Source organism: Doryrhamphus excisus, linkage group LG18 (genome assembly GCF_037039965.1).
Source record: "Doryrhamphus excisus strain RoL-2023G ecotype Guam linkage group LG18, RoL_Dexc_Guam_v1.1, whole genome shotgun sequence".
In the NCBI taxonomy this organism is placed as follows: domain Eukaryota; kingdom Metazoa; phylum Chordata; class Actinopteri; order Syngnathiformes; family Syngnathidae; genus Doryrhamphus; species Doryrhamphus excisus.
Window position 1 is genome coordinate 17836008 of NC_136374.1, and position 14667 is coordinate 17850674.

At 46.2% G+C, this 14667-nt stretch overlaps 1 protein-coding gene across 2 annotated transcripts in view; it reads left to right on the forward strand.

Moving 5' to 3' along the window:
* Positions 1-14667, forward strand: part of plxna1b (plexin A1b) — a 153376-nt gene that overhangs the window by 426 nt on the left and 138283 nt on the right. The gene's annotated exons all lie outside the window — the stretch shown is intronic.

Here is a 14667-nt window from a genome sequence, read left to right on the forward strand (position 1 = left end):
GGCGACTTTATGGGAGTCGGATCCGTGTTGACTTTTGCGGCGTGTAAAATGTTGGCGTTCGGGACACCAAAAAGCCCACCAGGGTGATGTTTGTTGACACCGAGCAGCTAGCCAACGCCAGCAGCTCCACTTCCACTTCCACGCATAATCACAGGTTTTCACGCATTTGACAGTCAGCCTTTATTTCTTTACATTGGCAACGTAGAGCTCTCCTAAATGCTCCTGAGGGGAATGCCTTGCGTGGGATTTCTCCACAGGGACGTGCCGGTGCTCGCCCTAAAGAAATCGATGCCCTTATTAGCTGTGAAATAATTAGAAATGGTGACTCGGTGATTCGGTGGTGCGTTCAGGCGCTCTCGAGTAAGAGCAATTTGTAAGCTTTGTTATTCGACAGCAATTGAGCAGACATCTAGCGGAGTCGGTGGGTGTGTGGAGTGCGCATTGCTTGGCAGCTCGTTGCAAAGACTCGCTGCTGTGTTCGATTCCAGTCAGTCCCCGCTGCCGTTTTCTTTGAATCCAAATCCAAATTATATTTGCACTCTGACCGTTTCCGCTTCGTGACTTATTTGGAACCTGTTGGGAATGATGGATCTCTTATTGAGGGATCACAGAGGGAAGCTTAACCGGAGCAGGAAACCACTGCAGTGTCCATTCAGTATAACTATGACTCCTTTGGCTCGGCATTATCCACTTCTAGCTCACTGATATGTTTCAAATAAAGCAGGTGTGAAGAATCTCTCTCCACACTTGAGTTACTTATCATAAGTGACGTGGCCCACTTGTGCCTTTGCTCAGTCAAGCAGCATCACCTTATTGACAGCAATGCTCCACCAAGCATCACTAGCAAATGCGGGGGGATTCAAGCATGGCATTGGTGTTTATTTAAGGCATGGCGTCCACCCATCACCGCTCCACTTAACCTTTTAAACGGCCATTGCATTATATACAGATGTGTGTATATATGTGTATATATAGATGTATATGTATAGATGTATATGTATACAGACACATGAGCAGCCAGCTGAAGTTTCAGAGCTTGTCAAACTTTGGGTCGGTCCGTCTAAAATCAGAACCTAAATCTGCAACCTTGCATGACATTTCCATGTTCCTGCAACCTCGCCAGAAAGCGACGAGCGATTTACCCCCAATCTTGCCTAATTATGATCCAGATCAAGCCACAATAGAGCAGCAGCGTCATGCCTTTTCTAAAGCCGCCCGTCCATCCAGCCCGTCTGTAGGCTCAAACGCATGATGGCCAAACTTTGGAATTCTTGCTGACATGAGCACTTTTCACCCCTCTGTTTTGGGCTTTTGTGTGGTTGTCGACACCCTCCCTCTCCCCCTCATGCATTCCTCTGGTGTATTCACTGAGCAGGATATTTAAGGTCTAATTAGATTGGAGATGGATGACAAAGCAGAGGAATCGTGCTAAAGCGAGAAATGAGCAATCAGCGGGAATGAGAAATCATTTCTGTTTGTGCTGAGATTCATAGCTTTCACATGGAAGGCCAATATATGTACTGTCATCACACTGGCGCTTCCGAGCCTGGAAAAGCCACCTCCTTTCCCGGTTTAGTCCGCCTGTACGACCATCTCATCCTTCCCTCAACCTCCTATCCTGTGTGTTCTTCCGACCTTATGCTGCCACTCAGGATTTCTTCCCGTCTTCCTTCGCTCACGATCTTGTTTTCTCGCCTCGCGTTTCTGTCAGGAGCGCCGACCGCCCTCCTTTCACGCGACTCTCAGCCTTTTTCTTCCTTTTGCTCTCTCCCCCACCCTGCTCCTTTCCTTTCGTTTTCACTCGTCAATTTACGTGTGTAATCCCTCCACCCTCCATTTCTTAGAGCGAGTGTGAGACTCAGCCCTGCTGCATCGAGCTTGCTGTTTCCTGACTTGTATAAAAAAATGCACCATGTCTCCTCCACCGTGTTCCATTTTTATTATTCATTTATGAAATATGCTGTTGTTGTCCTTAGTGCATGACAAGTTAGTCACAAGTCATCTCATCCCAGAGACATGATGCTATGCCGTGCCTTGTCTTGGACTTCCTACCTTTTGTCCTGCGTCCCGTCATTGTCACCACTGCTGTTTTATGGAAGCGTCCATAGGGTTTTTGGATCCATCCGGTAGTATCACGACACACCCGAGTCAGACCACACAGCTCTCTTAGTGCTAAAGCCTCTCCAGCCGACAAGACCTAATATGAAATAAACTCACTCGCCAATACCTGGCGGGCTTGTCTTGACTCTTCAAATAGGAATGACCTCCATTTGGTTCAAATAAAGAGCTGGGATTGAGAATGGAGAGTCGGTGGGCGGCGCTGAACTGTGAAGTACCGGCGCATTAGGAATCATATCTCAGCGTAAGCGTGCAGGTGGGCTTGCTGCATAAACCCTCATCAGTCCCAATCAGAAGCAAATTTAAAGGCTGCTGAAGCTGCCCGTGAGGTTCTTCACGTTTCACGGAAAGAGACTGGTCTGCTCAAGCCCGGTGGTTTGTTTTGGTCCCCAGAAAATACACCAATTAGGACGCATGCATGATGCCAGTGCCAGTGTGGAGAATTGGAAATGAAAGCCAAGTTTGCTTTGTTTGATGCCTTGACCTTCTTTCTCAAAGACCCCTTGTTCAGCTCCTCACTTCAGGCTTCAAGTGTGACCAGTATTGGGGCGCAGCTGAAAAATCGGATCCATTTTTTGTGTCCTTTTGAGGACAGCAGTCATAGTTTTTTTTTCCTCCTGTCTCCGTCTTGCTCATCCAAGTGAACTGTCTGTTATGTATAATTAATTTTCTCTCCTCTTTCCTGGTTTATTTTTATCGCCCACTTTTAACCATTCCTTCAAAGGACCCCTTCCCCGCTTCCGTCCTCCACCGTGCCTGCTGAAAGTGACAGCTGCTCAGCTAAGGGGGACGCTGTTTGAAGCAGGCAGTAGAAAGGTCCCTCACTCATGATGATTTGGAACAGAAATGTCTCTCTCGCCGCCGTGCTGACAGTATCAAAAAGGTGCTGCTAATCTGGCTGCAAATTGAAAATAGGATCCACCTCTGTTCGAGTCTGTGTTGGGAAATGGAATTTACACCTTTCACTTTCTTCAAATGGCTGTTGATTAGTTTGGCTGAAATGAAGGTTTTAATGGTAACGACGATACGGGCGTCTCATCTTTCAGGTCAGATATTGATGCCAACTAATACAGTGACGCCTCCCAAAGGGTTTCAGACTTTACTCATAGGGTAGAGATTGGCATGTTAACTAATGAAGCCATTTATCCTTAAGAATTCAAGTCGATGGTGTGAAATTATTTATTGATTAATCATGTCTTAATGCAGTTGAAGAGAAAGGGAGTGCACTACTTGTCTGCAAACACCAGAGGTCCTTTTGACTCAGCCTCAACTTGCTTGTGTTCTTACGAAACATGACATGTGTATGGGAAGTTGAGCTACATCCATGCGGACCCCCCTTAGCCATATCCTCCCATCAGAGAGAAGGACTCAATTGATTAGATTTCATTTCATTGTCTATCACAGGCCATCCCAATCATCGGCCCGTGGGCTACATCCGGCCCACTATGTAAATCAGACAAATGCTTGTTCATGCAGTACTTCTGCCTTTCTGCAGGGGGCCATAGCGGGGTGGCCACATCTCAATGAAGCGGCAGTAGAAGAAGACCGTCGATCAAAGTCGACACTGAAAATTGGTCTATTGGAGGACAAAATATTAGAGCTGCAAGTAACTATTTTTTTCAGAGTCGATTATTCTGACACATTTCGATTAACCAAATCATTGATTGGGCTCTAAACAGACCAAATCTATTAAGAACCAAACAGAAACACGGCAATAGATGAGAAAAGCTGTTGTGAGTACATTGTTTGTCGCAATATTTATAATATAATACACTCAATATAATATGTTCCTTTTTTCAATGAAACATTTTTAATGAAACCATCTGGCCCTCAATGTCTGGGAGAAATTCTGTCCCTTGGAAAAATCCACAAATTTACAAATACACATCCCTAATGGAAGCTAGCATTGGAAATAAAAGCAGCGTCCACTAGTCACCCATTTATAAATCTGGATGTTTACTGTCTTTTCAGCCTGTACATTTGAATTTTGCTCATCACGGTGGTTACTGACTGTTAACTACTGGCTTAATGTGGCGTCATTTGTGGTCGGCATGGCATGGAAACGCTTGGTAATGGTGGACACTCCATTGTATTTGCTTCCTGCACTGGATGTGAGTCAACTTACTTCAACTTTCTGTTTATATTCTTGTTGCTGAAGTGTTGCACCATATGCTGATGTCTGCCGTGACATTTCACATGCTAAGAGTTTAGAGGCATACTTTATTTTGGTCGGCTTCCAAATGTTCCATTCTTGGGTTCATCCAAATTTGGTGGCTCCATGCTCTTGTTAAACTGGCCTGCCATCCAAAGCGAAGAGCCACACCGCCATCGGCCATGTTACACTCTCATTCCGCAGCTTGCCAACTCTGAGATCTAGTCACCGTCATTCTGACGCTTCTGCCTGAAGGTGCAAAGAGTCAGTTTTGACTCTGCTTCCTCTTCTGACCCGTTGGCCTCGTGTAGCAATCCTACCGCCTCCTGCAGCTTGTGGGCACAGCCTCAGCGCACGAGGCTCCCTCACTTGCATGCTAACGCTCTCGTCAGCATGCTGTCCATCTCCTCCAGCTCTGAGTCAGGCGGGCCGCTTGGGTCCTCCTTTTGCAGCCACATAAAAATGTCCAATATCCTCCATTGCAGAAGAGCTGGGACTTTCCCACTGATCATGAAGTCACAAGAACTTCCCATTACAAACGCCTCGCTCTGTATTCTCTACTTTTGTTGGTTGTTCTACTATTTTTAGGGCATCGCTGTCTCATTTTTCTTGTTGTGTAGATGTACACAGATATCATAAACAGTCCCAGGTGACATTTAAATGACCACATTAGTTGAATAGAAAACGATCTTCTTTATATTTTGTTACAGTCCAAACATTCGGTGCATTAAATTACAGCTATTATTTCACACAGCGTACCCTTTGGTGACGAACATATCTAAATGATGACCTTTAACGAGGCAGTGATAGGAACTCAAACCTTCACTTACACAATTAAGTGTCACAGCGCAATGTTCTCATTTCTTGCTGTTAGGATATGTTGAGAACGTCATCAGCTATAGTCGCGGTCTGACTCCTGGTTGTCCTTGCCAAGCACACCAAATTCTACTGCAATAGAGGAACAGCTTATCTTCTCAATGGATGTCTGGCTCCGCCTGTCAGTATCATCTGCAGAAAGTGGTTGTTGCTGATGCTGAGATATTCTTACCGTTCAGCTGAGGGAGGCCTACTGGTTGTTTACCATGCTCACTAGAGTCTGTCTGCCTCTTCAGGCATGTTTGGCTTGTTAATGAGAAGCTCTGTGTGAGAGCGAAGGCAGTGCAATGTGGGTGTGCGCGCTTGTGCATGTATTTGCATGGCGATAGGAAGCACCACGTCGGGGTGCGCTCATTGATGTGCACAGGCGGTAAATATACAGGATGCTATCTGAACATACGTGAGGTCCCATGTCTAATGTAAGGGAACGCTCATAGTGAAGGAGATGAAAAGGGAGTCGGGTGCAGTTATTTATTGTTGCAATTAATGTTAATCACCAGCAGCAACTCATAATTGCTTCACTGCTTTTTTTAACCTCTTTTCTCAGTCTCTGTAGCTTTCCACTCCATTTCTTTTGATTATCCATCACCCTTCCTCAGCGAACACACACTGCTGGTATATAAGGTGTTTACCAAGGGAAAGCTTAAATAATTCAGCTACTCTGGACACCCCCGCTCTTGTAAATAAGACTGATAAGAGGTGGGCCTTTTAAAGAGAACCGCTCTGCTAGGGTTGCACGAAAGATGGTTCACACTTAGATTCACACTAATACGACATGTCATTTATAAAAAAGGAACAAAAATTACATACAAGAAACATCAAATTTGCAGGAGGTAAAGTCTCTAAAACTCACTGATTTCCCATACCCTTATTCCAGAAGATGCACACCCCAGTGGGTCGTTGCTTCCAATGTATATTCATTTCCAGTATGAAGACACTTTATAGAAAAACATGAAACAGCACGTTTCACTTTCAGTGTAATGCAACAGGTGGTTCACATTCGGAAACCCGCTGTGCGACCCCACTTAAGACTGCCAAAAAGAAGTGTAGAACTTGAGTAGCTCTCGTTCTAAATCACTTTGGAATACTTCCCAGCCACTTAACTCCCCATGTTAAACCTCATTAGCCACATTGCCACACAAGGCTGTGTGTCGCGCATGTCAGGTCTAAACTCTGAATTTTCTCCACCTGGATGACAAACGATCCCGAAGATCCACCATTCTGGGAAGAGGGCCGACTTGCCCACATAATCACTGTGCTCTGGATGTCCCTGTAAAATATTGAGGGTATTTTAAGGCCAAAGTTAAGTCTGTCAAAATAGACATTCGTTCAAAACCGGTCTCCAGATGTTCCAGAAGCACCATCTTACACCTCCTCCCCCGTCTTTTATTTCTACAGCTACTTCTTTTGTGCTCCTCTGAAAGGGTTAAAGAGGAGAAGTGATGAGTAGCCTGCCACGTCGGGCCTCCATTGTGTGGTGGCATTGTGCCACTGCCATGCATGACGACCGTATACACGCTTACAAGAACTTCTCGCTATCCCAAAGAGCCACCCGATGGATTCTGTTACAATGGCCTGCTAATCAGTTGAAATATTCCAAATGTTAGCATAGTCAGCATAGTGTCGATGACCCAATGTTCTTTCAACTAGCACCACCGGTCTCTTGGCCTCAAAGCTCCAACTTTCTCCTGCTTCAGTGGAAACATGTGCTGTAGGACCATAAAACCTGCTTCCCTCCCTTTCCTTCCTTCAATGGCTTGTTAAGACAACCACACAGCGCCATGTTGTTCCAAATGTTGGTGACTGTTCAAGCCTGATTCTTTCAACAGACCTGAGTTGCTGTGGTGTTCCACAACAGCACAAGTCCCGGGGGGGCTTTTAAGTCCTCTATCCCTCCCTGACCCCCTGCTGAGGCGAGGCATGCAGAGGAGGCGGCTCTGGGAATAAGTACTCCAGACCAGACAATGGCGGTCTGGGGTGAGGGGTGGGGGTGTGGATTTTAGGATGGCGAGTAGAAGGATGTCACTGAGCTATGAAGAGGGTGGAGATAGAGGGGCCCAAAGGTGAGACTGATACTTGGACTTTGCTTGCTTTGGTGGAATTCAACCAATGATGTTTCATTGGCAGGGTCTGTGGTTGCCTTTGGACCAGGCATGGTTTCACCACTGAGATCATTATGAGGGTAAGGTATTAAGCCATGCCTCGATCTTGCATGATGACATCATCAGGGCTTGTTGGCCTTTCACCCGGCTTTCCCTACACTACAGTACTCCATGTTTTTCTCCGTAATTAAGGCTGGCGAGGGAATTTTCTCAGCACTTATTGAAGTGTATGCCACCACGTCCTTGGCTGCTATATTTTCCAAGGCAGATAAGGAGATTTGAGCATGTGACAAAGCAGCCAGCAAGCACGAGGAATGCAGCTGCGATCGGGCTCTTGCCGGGCCACTGCATTCCAAATGAAATGGGGTGTGTAACTTGTGACTAGTGTGATGTGCTGATGCGTAGCGGCTGGGAGGGGTTTCCTTCTTTTTCTCCACGCATCTTTCTCTTGGGGCTGACCTCGCTTCTTGCATCAAGATCCATTCCCTTGTTTCCATTGCGTTGAAGGAATGTGACCCGGCTCTTTTGCTTTACCCCGGCCTGACCTCATTTGTCTCCAAAAAGCATGACATGGTGCACCAACCGCCTTCCCTCTGACATTTGACAGATGTTGGGGTTCCAGCTGACTCTTAAGGCAACACTACATGACGAATAAGTGCTATTATGTTTTGAACACACCCGTTTGCTAGTTGAAGTCTCAAACTGAAAATCTCAGGTTTCAGAAGCCATTCTCTTGTGAAACGCAAGACGTGTGCTTTTGCAGGCGGAGGCACACCTCATGCTGCCCTCTGTGCAATTTGCACTGCAGTCTAACTCGGATACGGCACAGGCCCAACAACCAGCCCACCCCCCCAGTCCGCACGGAGCTGCATCCACATCAAAGTCTTGCACAGTTTTGGATTTGCGGAAGGGCGGGATTGGAGAAAAGTGAACAAAATGATGCTGGAGAGGAGACTTCACCTCAGCCAGACGCAGCAGACGAGTGAGGGAGGGAGTTTGGCACAATGCACACGCTCAAGAAGCCAATGATAATGTTGTGGGGAGACACACCTGCATGGAAGATGGGTGGGGGTGGGGGCTGAAACTCTGGCTTTTTGTATTCTTTGAAGGCTTAGCAGATGTTGTGAAGGGATGGTAATTTTGTCAGATGAGAATTTGGTTTCACACAGAAGGGACAGACTCCAGATTGAAATAAGGACCTGCAATGTGCATTGCATGGGAAGTACCCATGCTCAATGTTAGGGGTGTCCCCACATAACTTTTTCACTTCCGATACGATTCCGACCAAGCGATATGACTCAAACAGAGAACAATGGTATGCAAGAACCGAGCCATGTATTTCCTTATGCATTTGGTGTATACTTTTATGGACAAGGTACTGGAGACTTGCCATTCCGTATTTCACAAAAAGGCCGCTGTCATCAACACTGAGAATTGCGTTTAGTTGAGCTCGTTCACCTCACTTATCCGTGAGCCTGCCTCTACCCCTTCTCTCGCCCCCTCCATCTCTCTCATGCTGTCACTCTACGGTGGAGGATGTGATGAAAATGGCTGTTTAATCATGCAGAGAGGTCAACCAATCAAAGGGCTCGGCCGAGTGATTTAAGGGCCTATTCAGAGCACAGCTGGAGGAATAGGGAAAAGGGAGGGCGACGAGGGTGGAGGTTGTGATTGCTGTATGGCGCAGGTCGCCGCTCATCCACTTAGCGCTGGTCTTGTTTCACCAATAATTGCCCTTGATGGATTGATATTTAGACAGGCAGATGGATAGGCAGAGGGAGTCGAGTGGATTGACACCCAAAGTAGCAAAACAACCGGCTGGTTGTCGGACGTGCGCACAGAGCGCCTTTTGTGCAACCTCATCAACAGCGCTCTTCCTATTCATTTCGACAGGTTCCCAGGTACCCAAATGGCGCACGCACACACACCTGCGTACATGGCGATCTATTTCCAGACAAGGCAGTTCTCACCTTAGTAGCAATGGGAGCCAATGGCAGATGGCGAGGAGGAGCAGGGGTGGTAGGGAAGGACGGAGATTATGATTGTATGCTCTCTAAGTCCCTATCACACAACCGCCAATGTCCAGTTTATCGTTTAGCACAAGTTGTCATTGACGTCACCTCTGCTGTCACTTCACACGGATGTGGCAAAATCCGCATTAGTTTGTCTCCAGTTATGTGACGTAAACACCACACTGTCCGCTTAAGTCGTATTTTCAGTTGGCGTCCATGTGTAGCCGTTCACACCAACACTTGGCGTCCTTTGGTTTTCTATCACGGAAGAGAGAATTTTGCACATTTGCTGGACACATCGCAACTCAATAGACCCAGATTTGAAATGACGTTATTGTGTCTGATACAACCACAGAGTTGGTATTAGTGGAGTACCACTCCAATAGATAGCTGGCCTCTTGCTCTGTCTCTCTTACCGCCCCCCCCCGTCCGTCTGACCTTGCGTTGGCGTGTGCTGATGAGCGCTGAGTGGATACACTTGTGAGCGGTGTATGCGCGCACCCATGTGGGAGCTGGAAAACGTGGGCACTCCATTTGTTGTGTAAATGTGAGCCGCTAATTGACTGCCAGGCACGCAGCCTCTCCTTCAGTGGTGAACCCTGCCCTCCGCCGTGTCCCGGGGATCCTGCCGGGGGAATGCGTACCTCTCGCACACAGATGCGTTCAAAGCACTCTCCGTTTCTCTGTTCCTCTTTCGGAGCAGGCCTGGCACCACGCCAGCACGAGGATGGTGCTCGGCGCACTCATCTGCTCCCGCTGTCTGGCTGTTGAGCGCCTGTAATGAAAAGCATCATCACTTACCTCATGGCTGACATTCTTTTATACAACATTTCATCTCATAAAACACAATGGCTTCTCTTTGCTGGACTGCTTTTTCCATCATGGTCAGAAAGTTTGATCTTCCAGTCAAGCAGACCGTGCAGCGAATGATGCAAAATTTATGAACCTTAACACTTCCTGTTATTAGTTGTAAAACGCAGAGGCGTGGCGTCGTGAACGGACCTGCAGCGATTGTCCAATTTAAGCTATGGTCTATTTAAGGTGCAGTCCTCCAGCTACAGGAGCTATATCACTTTTACCATCTGCTATGAGCCGAGATGGAACTGTCAGAGCAACTGTTGTTTGGCTAGGAGCCCAGATGTCATTCATGCACGCACACGTATTCTTATTAAGCGTGTGTAACTATAGTCAGTGCCCTTGGAACTGTGGCAAATGGTGGTGTTTCTATCCATCTAAGCATACGGTTGGCCAGTTACAGCGGAATCTGCGGCAAGCACCTTATCCCGCCTGAGGGGAAGCACGCTATTTTATTGTTTTAGAGCGATACTTAAACATGTTTTGAACGAAATGGTCCTAAAACGGCAATCAAAATTACAGCAGGAAAGCAGAAAAAAACACAAAACACAGAGGATCAGACCTCCATTGTTCCGATCCACCCAGCCTAGTCTATTGTCAGTGGAGGTAAACATTTGGGGACTGTGAAAAGAACAAACAAGAAAATGACACACTCTTTATTTAGACTATGAAGGCTCAACTGTGTTTCGTCGGCATTCAACATCACTTGGCCTGCAGTTGTGAAACACAGAGATGGATGGTGCAGCAAAACTACATGTGCTGCCCGTTATGACGTTATAAACCTTGTCATCCAAATGCTGTCAGTGCACAGACTGATACTGAAAAGCTATTTCACCATTTTACATTTAAAAAGGAACTTTATTTGATTATCATCTTAAATGTGAAGGAGAAGTGGCTGAAGAGCAAGGATTTAACATCAAGCTTGCTACTTTGGTTCCAAGACAACAACAATAGGATTAGCTGGCACGCTAATACAAAGGGCGGGGGCCAAGCCTCTTACACCGTCACAAGGCACATTTAATGTCTTTTAATGTGGTCACCTGTGATTTCAGTGCGGGTTCCCTTCAGAGGGCTTTTCAGGTAATGGAAGAAACGTCAGCTCGTACAGTAAAGTACAGTGGAACCTTGGTTAGTGTCATTAATGTGACTCTAACCGAAACATATGTTAAATGAATCAATTCGTAAGACAACAACACAAAAGCAATCTTAAATGTTAGTTTAGCCTTTTCATTTGTCGTTTACATGCACTTGGAATACCTTTTATGCATGTCAAGATATAACTGTAAAACCTAGCATGTTTTGTGTTAACATTTATGAACGTCAACCTCTGATGACATCTAAACGTGGTAATAATTGGTTCCGGTTGCCATTTTCTTTACCGGGCTAATAGGATGCTAACAAGGAAGGACATCTTATGATTAAAAAAAAGAGTTGTGCTAAGGCAGTGTATTTACACCACGACAAGATCCATATTGCACGTTCAATGTGAAGTGAGGGACAATTAACGGTAACCGAAAAACAAGCTAACTAGGCCGGATGCCAACTGAGGTTCCACTGTAAACATGAAACCATTTCCATGAATGATAAAGCTATTTCTGCTATTCCTAATGAAAAAGAGGAGTGTCTAAGTGTGTGGTGGAGGATATGCGAGGACATTGACAGGACGTTGTGTTCTATCTTTGTCTTGCCTTTATGTTTCACAGCTAGCTGCACTGAGCCAGAGGAGCCGCTAATTCCCAGTGTTTCCCAAGTTTGATTGGCTGCAGCTGCTGCAGGAACAGGAATATTTACGATCTAAGAGTAGGAACAAAGACATAGTTGGAGTAAGAGAGGCGCAGGCATTGAACTGGACTATATTTGCCCAAGAAGTGTTTATCCATTGTGTAACATTTAACAAATGTATTTCCTGTTTTGATCCCCACTCTAATCCCCATGTCTGCGTTGGTTGCCAATAAAGCTTATTGAATCCCATCGACTGTGTGCAGTGGAATGGAGGAGGGGGTGGGGGGGGGGGTGTGGGGTGAGGAAGTAGAAAACGGTGCTGGGAAGAAAGTCCCACGGCCCGCCGCCTGCTGCCCCAGCAATGTCGCAGCCAGACGGGCTGTGTTGAGTCTGAGTCAGCAAGACTTGAACCGGGGCCCTGGTCTGTTGCTCGAGGGCCGCCAGTCACATGCGCACACACAGGCATGGTGTCAGACATGTTGCCCTATTCTACTCAGCCCTCCAGCTCCAGCACTAACTATAGCTGCTCAGCCAACCGCTCTTAATTAGTAGCTGTTGCTGCCGCCGGCCCTGCTCCGGCGCCACTGTGGTAAAGACCCAGCCCCGTGTCTGACTTGTTTATGCTGCGCCAGTGTCAATGTTACCTTTGTGCAAGCTTTACATAATAGTCAATACAGTACACGCTTGATTGGGGATGTTTGATTTTGGATGCCAGTGAAGTTTTTGTTCTCCTTCAGCATTGTAAGCATGTGCTAATGTTACAATGAATATGATATTGCATTATGTATGTCATCACCGTCATGTGCATTGGACCACGTTCTCTGCGTTCATGGAGGTTAACTCATTCAAAGTGTGTGAGGAAATCTATTTTCCCGCAGATTGGAATCTTCTGGGAGCACTTTAGTAACAGCCTTTCGGCTTTTCCAGCAGATGGTTTGGGGGGTCGTGTTTCACCGTTTGTGTATTTTGTGTGCACCTGTGTATAATGTATATATTTGCTGCTTAAACTGCTGCCCATACGTCAACAACCCCAGGGGACGTAATATAGTGCACTCCATACCCCATCAGGCCCTCTAATGTTCGCGGTATGAGGTGGCACTGAGGGTCTCAACCAAGCCGTATGTCAGACTGACACATTTCCCCCACAGGACCCTCTCAGCTCAAATACATCGTTGCAGTAACGCCACTGCCAGACCACCACGGCCACGGATCTGCCAGTCAGAACCTGACTAACTCTACTGCCAGACCGCCGCAGCCGCTGATCTGCTAATCATGGCTTCAATAACTTCACCAACAGACCGCCACGGTCATTGGCCTGTTAGTCACAACCGTATTCAAAGTAAGAAAGTCATTCTCGGCAGAAAACACGTGCAGCTGAAAACGAGACGGCGCCGCATGCATGCAGGCTTGCACACGGACTGCAATGCAGAACCGCAGAGACCTCAAATTAGCCACCACCTCTCCCCGTGAGGCTGGATGTAGGCCACATGGAGTCACCCTTGCTGGAGGAGACACCTGGAGCAGCAGCCCTCACAATCGCACATGCAGTGATGGATGACCGCCGTGTTGCAATTGTGAAGAAAGGGATTTTGTTTGTGTGTGTAGCCAGATGACGGTAAAATAAATATTCTGAGAGCAGCTTTGGAATTGAGACTTACCAAGATTTATCTTGCGTGGTAACGACATCGAGGTTTTTTTGGGTGATGGTCATAGCAGTTGTGGTTGTGATGTATAATCTGTTGATCTCTTTTAGTCTGAGTCTCGTTTCCTTATCCCTACTCCCTCCTCCCCCTAATAAATCAGCTTATAGAGCAGCTTCATTTTCAAGTGCACCAATAAAGCAAGCTTAACTGCTCCATATCCCGTCTTCAAATTCACATTTGACTCCTCAAGGATGACACAACAAATGGCTGAATTGAATCTGCTTAACCGCAACATCTAGCCCAATAACTGTAATAACCGTATAGCTTCTATTCAACAATGACAACAATTCACATGTACTGACAAGATGGGCACTGATTACAATTTTCTGGCCCATCACTGATCACCTATTCATTTTTAAATACACTCAGATTCCGATCTGATTTCATGTATTTTTTTGTTTGAATAACTGACATGACTGTCATTTATTCACACTGAACTCTTATGACATCTGTTGGCATCTTGAAAGCCTTGGTTCCAATAGCTTTGCTCTTTTAACAGCGGGCCATTGCTTAGCTCTTTGCATCGGCTAGCTTTAGTTTTAGATTGCTGCTTGTCAATCTCTCAGCGGAAAAGAGGATAGTGGCTGACGTTCAGACCTTTCCCACGGTAGATAAGATGATTAATATGAAAGAATCAACCGATTGCTGATACTCCAAAATTAAGCAACATTGGCATAGATGGATCGGCCGCACAATTGATGGATGCATGCTTAAACTCTTAGCTTTCTAGTTATTCCAGAATCCGCGCCTATTCAGCTGTTCAGCTATTCCACAAAATAACAAATAAGGTTGGAAAGGCATTGGCTAGTCCAGCTGCATACTGGCCCATGTTTACAGAACAGTTAGGAATTGTAAACAAATGTAGCTTTGCTAGCAGGTAAACAGAGGAAATCTGTGACATCACACAGGGGCAGTTTTACCACACCTTTTGGAAGCCAAATGTTTTGTGCCATTTAAAATTTCTTTCAGGGCTCACTTGTAAATGAACAAACCTCACAATCTGACACTTTGGCTCGGTTTAACACAAGAATACAACATTCTGACTTCATTTATAGGTCAGAAAAGTGGAAAAAGTAGAATAGGCCCCTTTAATACCGACATGTGTTTGCATAGCATCCTTGTCAGTA